Here is an 8,626-nt window from a genome sequence, read left to right on the forward strand (position 1 = left end):
TGCTGGCACCCCAGCGGGAGGGGCGGTGGACAGAGCGCCGTGACCCCTCAGCGCGGGCCAGGCGGCTTTGTTGGGAGGATTCTGGCAGGCCCAGCGGGAGCCCGTGTCTGCGATTTCACACCGGAGGTCCATTCTTCCTAGCCCAGTTTTGAGGGGGTGATCAGGATGCACCTGGCAGGGAAGGGTGGACGCCTCAGATGACCGAAGCCGGCTGTGGGGGAGGGGGGTCACAAAAGTTGGCCGGCTTTAGGCCGTTCTGGGGCCCAGATTTCAATGGGGCTCTGTTTTTCTTGGGAACTGTTCTTACCTATAAAATAAGCCTATGTGTGAGGGAGTGGGAAGAGGGGGGTGGTGATGTTTTTCTTTTAAAAAAGCAAAAATAAAAAAATAACAAAGTGCTGTGTGTGCATGAAGTGGTTGGAGGTCCCGGGTCTGGGGGATGTTGGCCAAGCCGCTGCTCCACCCGCTCGGGCCTCAGTCTCCCTGGCCTTTAAGGGATACATTTAACGACCACGAGTCTTGCTCCCACTTCCTCTCAGGTTGTGGGGATCATGGGAGACGGGGTGAGAAGCGCTCGCTGTGCACACACTAGGTGCTGTCCTTACTCCCTGGGAAAAAAACCCTACTGTGAGGCTGTTTTATGATGAAAACTTAGCTACTCGTGGGGTGCCTGGCGCTTATTGAACTCCTGGGGCGTTTTTTTGTTGAGTTGAACTGTGTCAAAACCCTCCACAGCGCCTATAAGGAGGGCGTGGGCCGAGCATGGTGAGAAATTGGGCAAAATAAAGATCACCCCCATCCTGTCAGGCCTTCGAACTTGACACCAAGGTGGCCCCCAATCTGGGGGGTTGGATTTGGTGGTTTGGAGACCCTCCCCCTCCCGGCGTAGACGCTGGACTCTGCAGCTCACCCAGCCCCGCTTGGATCAGGATCTGTGGGGCCCAAACCCCAGCCCAGTCCGCACAGTTGTTTCTTGTCTCCAGAGGGATCCAGAGCCGCCAGCGGAGAGGCCCCAGCCCCCCTACCCTGGCCTCACTCTCTAGTGCCGGCCTCGCTGCTTTTGTCCGAACGACGGTGAATGAGGTCAGCTTGGTTGGCCACCCAGCAAACACAATTTTGTCTCACAGGGAAAGCTTTTCTTTATCTGAGATCGGTCCTTGTTATCTACAGCAGGTTATGTTTTCACTGTTTTGGGGTGTTTGCACGCGTGTCAAGAAAAGTGAGTGACCCAAAGAGAGCACAGGTAGGGGCCTGCCCTTCCCCTGGCTCGGGGTTCCACCGGCACCCCAAGTCGGCCTCACACCAGAAGGGCAGCAAAACTTTTATTTCTACACACACACACGTGCATACACATTCATGTGCACACACACACATTTGAGTGCACACACACACACATGTGCATACAATTCATGTGCACACATACATATTTGAGTGCACGCTCACACACACACACATACACACACACACATCCCAGGATGTTATCTCGTGTTGCTAACATTTAATGTTCTAATATTAAAGTTTGAGGCACCAACGGGGCTGTCTTAAAAGGCTCATTCAGCCTGTCTGCCTCGGAGCTATTTTATTTATGTCTTCTTGTCACGCACGTCAAAGAACCCTGTGTTTCTTGCAGACTGCGTTCGGGTGGTTGAGTGTTTTGGCTTTTGGCTACAGCTGGTTAATTTTTCCGAATCTGTAGATCCAGGTGTGCGTTGAGAAGTTTTCCCCCAGCATGAAAAGTTTCCCAGTGAGGCTTGGAGGCCTCCTAGAAATTTCCGGAGTCCTACGTGCGAGAGACGGCCAATTTCAGAGAAGTTATGAGAGTGGGGGGACGGAGGCGCCGGTGCCTGTGTCCACGGGCCTCCTCCCAGACGAGGGGGCTGGGAAGGGCCCCACTCTGGAAGCCGGATATTTAGAATGCAGAGTTGAAAAACTGGTTACTAGATAAGATATCAGCAAAAGCACCAACGCTTGATGATAGTGAAAAAATTCCTGCCTGGGAGCATCCTCGAAAACCAAGCTCGGAAGTGAAAACGCCCGGCCGCATCGCTCCCCATTTGGAAACACATTTTATGAAATACGTGTTCAGTCTTTGCTACAGAAATGAAAAATAAAAGACTGGAAACTCCTTTCAAAAAAAAATTAAATACAAATAAATAAAAACCACACGTTCATTTGCAAAAATGACCTAGGCTCTTGTTTTCAAAACTCACGTCACCCACCCCCTTGCTGGATTCTTTATGTTACCACCGTCTTTTGGTGAAAAACAAAAAAGAACTTCAAGTTCTTTTAAAGTTAGGAATCTCTCCCAAAGTTGCTCTGTGCGTAGCCAGAAACGAGGCAGAACAAAGGCACTGCTTTTTTTTTTTTTTTTTTTTTCTTTCCCCCTTCGTATTTTTCTTTGTGGCCATTAAACACGGTCTTGTCTTGCGGCCATAAATTTAGTTCAGACATTTCTTCACTTTTTGCAGAAAGGGAATGTATGAAAAATCTGACCTCAACCTTGCCTTTTCTGTTAATGGATCTAAAAGCTGCGATTGTGAGAGGCAGGAAAATGAAACCGTCTTTACATAGAAAGCAAATTACTTACCTGTGTTGTGTGGAAATAGTTTTAGATTTAAAAAAAAAAAAAAGAGTATTTTAATAAATAAGACCAGCGTGGTCAAATTTCAAACAACTTATAATTGATGCCCCCTCCCCCTGCCTGTTCCCCATGCTGCATGTGGGCTATTTTGTTGGCGGCTTAGGTTTTGTTGCAATCATTTTAAAGAAGTGATCTGTGAAGCCTTGATTTTTTTTTTTCTTTTTTTTTAAAGTTCTTGCTGTCCCTTGCAATTTAACAATGCGCCGTTTGAGCTCTAACTCCGGGTTTATTTTCTTTCTTCCCCCCACCCCCCTGTACTCTAGAGGGCTTATAATGTACCTAGCTCACGGGAGAACTGCCTGGTGAAGAAAGGACCCCCGAAATTCTCATTTCATCCGCGGGGAAGGGAGAAACTTCCACGGGCTTTTCACGAGCATTTCAGCATTATTTAAAAAAAAAAAAATTTTTTTTTAAATAAACATTTGACAGTTTTTAAAGTTTAAAATTGCTTTAAATTTTTAATAGCTAAATTCTCCTTAGATGTGATTTAAAAAGCATATGTGATCATTAAAATAACGACTACTTCAGACCCCTATAAAGGATTAATAAGATCTAAAAGTACTTCAAATACACCGAGGCTTTTCGGCTGTGGAAGGGAGGCATTCCTTGGACGTTTGGGGAGTGAAATTCTTTTCACATTTCCTGATGTCCTTTCAGTTTCGTGGAAATCGGTACCTTCTTCTACCAGAAACTGTTAAACTCCAAACTCTAATATATCTTTAATTGCTCATAAAATTTTGCTGTAAGCGGCACAATAAATTCTTTAGGAAAAATGTTAATTTCCCAATTTATGATGACTCCATTTTAGAAACGGCAAGAATTGAGAGGCTAAAATAAATTCAGCAACCACTTCTCTTTGAAAGGTAATTCTGAGTTTTTAAAAAAATAACTGTACATTGTGCTTTTTCCCTTCTTTCCTCATACAAAGTCTAGGTTTTGGCATTTGACGTGCGCATGCAGATATACCTGGGGCTATTGGCCTGTCCTCCTGTTTTTCTGATTTTTGTTGTTGCTACTTTGGAATGAAAATTTTAATTGCAATTCCTCACCCATAAGGGACATTTTTCTCGCTGGCACGTATGTATCGTATGTGGCATGCTCACGCATTTATACGTGTGTATGATTGAACACACATTTATTGAGACTCCTAGTTGTTTTATGTTCTTTTATTTGAAAAATAATAATTAACTTCTTAGGAATGCTTTCAGGGTTGTTGGACTTTTTTATATACACACACAGGTCACACATCATGGAAAGGGAACGCGTGGACTTCCAAGGTGTGTTAACTACGATAAAACAGCTGCTCCCCGAAGGTTTCTAAACAGACGGGGGGTTGCCTGGGTGTGGAGTGGCCGCTGTCAGTCCGGAGAGCAGAGAACGTGCTGCTGATCGCTGTCAGCTGCGGGCAAATGAAGTCTGTTCTTTATATTTTTTAAAAACGAAAGGACATGGAGAAACGGTCGGCCAGCGTGCTGCATTTTATTGGGGTGCGGGGGGGTGCTGCCGATGCCGAGTCCCGCTCTGTGATTTATTCCTCAAACATGCCTGTCCCACGGCCAGAGTTTCATTTCTGTTGCTAGTTGTCACGCCAAGTTTGACATAAAACTGAGTGAACTAAAGCAAAAGATTTTGAAAATTGCTTCATTATGCCGGGAAGGAAAAGGCTCCTTTCTGCGGACCCTCGCTCACATCTCCTCGCTCGGCCTGAGACCCTGCAAATAAATGGCTTTACTCTGTTCACTGTTTTACTTCTAGCTAAACTAGCAGCGTTTCCTCTCCGCTTCCTCAACTATCTCCACAAGGAAAACAAAAAGCTGCTTACCCAAGGCGAATCGGCGCTGAGGGGCCCCCGCGGAAATAATCGAGGAGCCTTCGTCAAGTAGGACGCGTTACTGCAGGACGGCCCCTCCGAGTGGGACCCCAGGCCTGCAGCCACTCGGAGACAAAGACCAAAGAGCAAAATTCCTAAGCCCGTTTGCCTCTCTACACAGTACTCCAGGCTCCTTAGCCGCTGGCTCCTCAAAAGGACACAGGGGGGTCACCCGAGCAGCGGCGGCTCACCCAGAGGCCGCTGCAAACTCCCAATCTCAAGTTTACCCGGCCAGCTTTACAGCCAGCAGTATCCCGGGGGTGCTGTGCAGGTTCCACGTAAGTTTTCACTCACACACATCCTACCGCCTGAATTAGATTAAATGCATCTGTCTGCTAAATCCGCGAATGCCTCGGACACAGGACATTTTAGACTGTGAATGTCCCTACGTTGGGAAAAGGGAAATTAAACTGAAGTGCCCCGGCTTTCTGAGGCCGGCCGCTGGCCGAGGGCTGAGCCCAGGACGCCGCGGCCCGGCGGCCGAGCAGGAAGTCGCCGCTGCATTCCCATTAGGCCGATCTTGGGAGAAATCAGGAAAAAATAACTGTATGAGGCCGATACTATAAACATCCTGGTCGAGTGCGAGCCTTCGCGTTTTTCAAATACCTGACCTCGGGCTCCGTGTGGCTCACAGGCGCAGACCAAGTTTTTCCCCAGGAAACCGTCCATCGTAACTCTCATCAACAAAGCAGGTAGTCTGGCTCTCCTTTTTGAGAATTGGAGCGCACTGTTTTATACCATGTACTGCGAATAATATAAACGGTAGCGAGTTAGGGAAAGGCTTTTAAAAAACCAACCCGAGTAACCCCCAATGGAATCACCCGACGGCTGTTGCTTTCTTTGAATACAGCGGAATTTGATTTCTGAATTTGCAGCCAAGTTATATCCAGATCCATGTAAGAGGGGATTTTTAAAAAAGAGTGTGTGTTTTCGAATATTGCTCTGACTCACCCAGTCTCTCGTTTTACCAAATAAAAATTGGGAGGAAGAAAAAGGCATTAAATTAACTTATGACTGTGTAAGAGCAAGAAAAAAAAAATCAGCTAATCAAAAGGTTAGCTAGCGGTACGATTATACAATGATTTCAGGTGAAAATTACAAAGCTAATATCCTGGCATCCAGTCACTGCCTTCAGTAATGATACAGTTGTCAGATTTGTATTTGTACCCACGGAACAGAAGTTGTAAGTGGCATAATGGAAGATAATCTCCTTTTCTTTGTGGCTTTTTTTTTTTTAATTCAATGTTTTAATCCGCCCGTTTAATCACAAAACATATATCACATTAGTTATACTATTTCTAGTGTTTAGCAACGTGATTATAAATAGATTACAGTGTGGTTGTCGGATGCAGTGTGTGTGCGTGGACATATCTCAAAGCCACGCAGCATTTCTAGGCTCCGCGTTTGGAAACAGTTTTACGTGAGAATAGTAACCATATATTTCTTTGCAAAAATCCCCATTCGGCTGTTACACAGCTTGCTCATTTCGGAAAAATAAGATTGGGTATTAAAAGGGCCCGGTACCTGCAATGTTTACATCTCTGCCTTCGGTCCAGTCTTTTAAAGCATTTTTTTTTGCCCTGCAGCCCCAAAAGTTGCTAAACCACAAAACATTTCTAATCTATTTTTTTTTTTTTAAGTAGTTGAACCATACAGTATAAAGCTGGGGGAGAGGGGGATTTTTAGCGGCAGTTAGAGGTTGGGTTCTTCCTTGACGCGGCCGGAGCGGGAGGGGAGACAGAGAGACGTGCGGCTTTGGAGCTGGCCCGACACACTTGGGAACGCGTTTCCTTACTCCACGCATCCTCGTCGGGCGGGGGTGTGTGAAGAAAATGATAAAGGACTGGGCCAGGCAAGAGAGACTGTCCCCCCCGGGTGCCGCTAGAACGTGGGTGCGGCATTCCGAGCCTCAGGCTTCCGAGGGCCATCGTGTTCTGAGGAAGCGGCGCAGAATGCCTGGGTTTCCAGCTCCAGGCCCCCGGTCCTTGAAGCCACCCGAGAGGGCCACCCTGCATGGTCCTCAGGAGGAAGACACACCCCACTGTGGAATCACCCGGGCTCGCCTGTCTCTGCTGGTTGTCAGCAGCCGTGGAAAGTGAAAGTTGGTCAGGATTTCGACGAAAAGGCTAACTGGAAAACATTTCTACTCCATTTTCTAAAGCTGAATTTTCTCATAGAAAAAAAAAAAAAAGTCATCCCTAGAAAGAAGAACCTACAGTGTGATTCTAACATTCGGGGAAGCAACTTTAGAAGATTTCTTAATATAGCCTAGTGTGTTTCCCTGCCTCCCTCCCTTCCCCCAACATGTGTAAGTCATAGAGAGTGGGGGCAGTGATGTGTGTGTGTGTCCAGCACAATTCAAGGCCAAGGTCATGGGGGTCTTGGGAGCCTCAGAGGCCCTGGCAGAGCTGCTCCAGCGGCCCCAGCCCAGCCTCGCCCAGTGTGGCCTGTTTCCCCTTCCTGGGCAGTCCAATCCAACGTGGAATGGAGTTTCCTGGGAAGCAGAGCACACGAGGAACTTTTGAATTTACCAATAGCATAAAAAGTATATATATTTTTATGACAACGGGCAAGTTTCAATTGGTTCACAGAAATGGCGAGATGTGACGTCAAGGGACACTGTAGTTAGACTGCCAAGGCCGGCTGGGGTGGTGGGGGGAGACAGGCAGAGAGATATTGGGATGGGGCCCAGGAGGCCTCCTTTCTCCCGGGCACCCATCGCAGGCGTCTGAGGAGAGCCAGGCCCATCTGGCTCTGAGGGAGGGCATGCCCCGTCAGGGAGATGGGGCACGGGCATAGTGACCCTGCATTGGGGCCTCCAAGCACCAGAAGCCTACACCTTCCCCTCTACAGGGAAACCGCTCAGGCGGCCCTGCGGAGCCAGCAGGAAAAGCTTCTGTGGCCTCCCTGGCATTCTAACGGGTGTCTGGACCCTGGCCAGTCTCGACCCCCAGAAGGGGCACGGGAAGGAGCCCGGGACAGCCGCAGCAGCGCCGTTAGTCCTCTGGCTCCGAGAGCGCAAAGCTGCGGCCTGTCACTTCTCCCCGCAGCTCCTGCGCCCTGGGCCTGGGATGCAGGAAGTTGTTTCTGCTGGGAAGGAAGAGCGCGAGCCTGGAGCTGGGCAGCGGCTCGGGCACGGTGCCCCCACCCATCCCACGCCTGCCCGGGCACCGTGCGCACCCCTTCCATCCCTGGGCACAGGGCGCCGCGCCGCTCCACTTCACCAGATCCCTGCACCCTGCCCCCGACTCCACTGGGCACCGAGCCCCTCGCTCTGTTGGTCCCGAGGTATCGCCCTGGCACGCGCCTTGCCCCTGGGAAAACCCGTGGCCACCGACCACCCCGAACTCTGAGCCCGAGCCTAGTCTAGAGCTCCAGGGCGCACACTGGCCCCCGCGAGGATCAGCCCGGCGACCCCGGCTGCTGTCCGCGGCGCGCGCAGGAGTGCGGCCAGGCCCTGGACCGTCGGTCGGCCCGGGGTCCCCGAGCTGGGCCCAAGCGCGCGCGCCCCGCTGCCCGCAATCATGGCAGCCGGGGCCTCGAAGCGCAGCCGCCGAGCGCGCGCCGGCAGCCGCCTCGGTGCCAGGGCGGCGGGGGCGGGCCAGGGCTCGCGCTTGCCACCCCCCCTTGGGTGCGCGGGCTCAGGGGCGCGAAGCAAAAAAAAAAAAAAAAAAACCAACAAAAAAACCCGGCTGGGTTCCCGCAGCGCGGTGCCCCCCGCCTGGCACGCGCGGGCGGGCGGGGCCGCGGGCGGGGGCGCGCGGGCGGGGAGAGCGCGGGGCGGCGTGCCCGCGGGGGCGCGCACGCGGGGCTGCGGGGCGAAGCGCGGGGCTCGGGCGGCGAATCCGCTGCTCGCGCCGCCGGCCCCGCCCGCCCGCGCGGGCCTCGGGAGGAGGTGCGCGGCGGAGGGGGGGCGGGGAGGGGCCGCGCCCTGTCCTCGCCTGCAGTGGGCATGGCCGGGGGCCCCCGGGAGGCCTCGTTGGTATTCTGGGCACAGCCGAAGCTCTGACCTCCCCGCGGAACAGGGGCGCCCGGGCTCGCGGGCACGGCCGTCGCCCCCGGGCGGTCTCCCGGGGCTGCGGGGCCCGTAGGCGCCTCTCTTCCCCCCACCCTCC

The 8,626-nt window shown here is 51.5% G+C and overlaps 1 long non-coding RNA gene across 1 annotated transcript; it reads left to right on the forward strand.

The window, feature by feature from the left end:
* Positions 1 to 3,058: 3,058 nt before the first annotated feature.
* LOC107534854 (uncharacterized) lies at positions 3,059 to 7,077 on the forward strand. Its single transcript, XR_001602977.2, has 2 exons — positions 3,059 to 3,504; positions 3,881 to 7,077. It is a non-coding gene; the product is annotated as an uncharacterized LOC107534854 (long non-coding RNA).
* Positions 7,078 to 8,626: the final 1,549 nt, after the last annotated feature.

Source organism: Miniopterus natalensis, chromosome 2, assembly GCF_054644295.1.
Source record: "Miniopterus natalensis isolate mMinNat1 chromosome 2, mMinNat1.hap1, whole genome shotgun sequence".
Lineage (NCBI taxonomy): Eukaryota > Metazoa > Chordata > Mammalia > Chiroptera > Miniopteridae > Miniopterus > Miniopterus natalensis.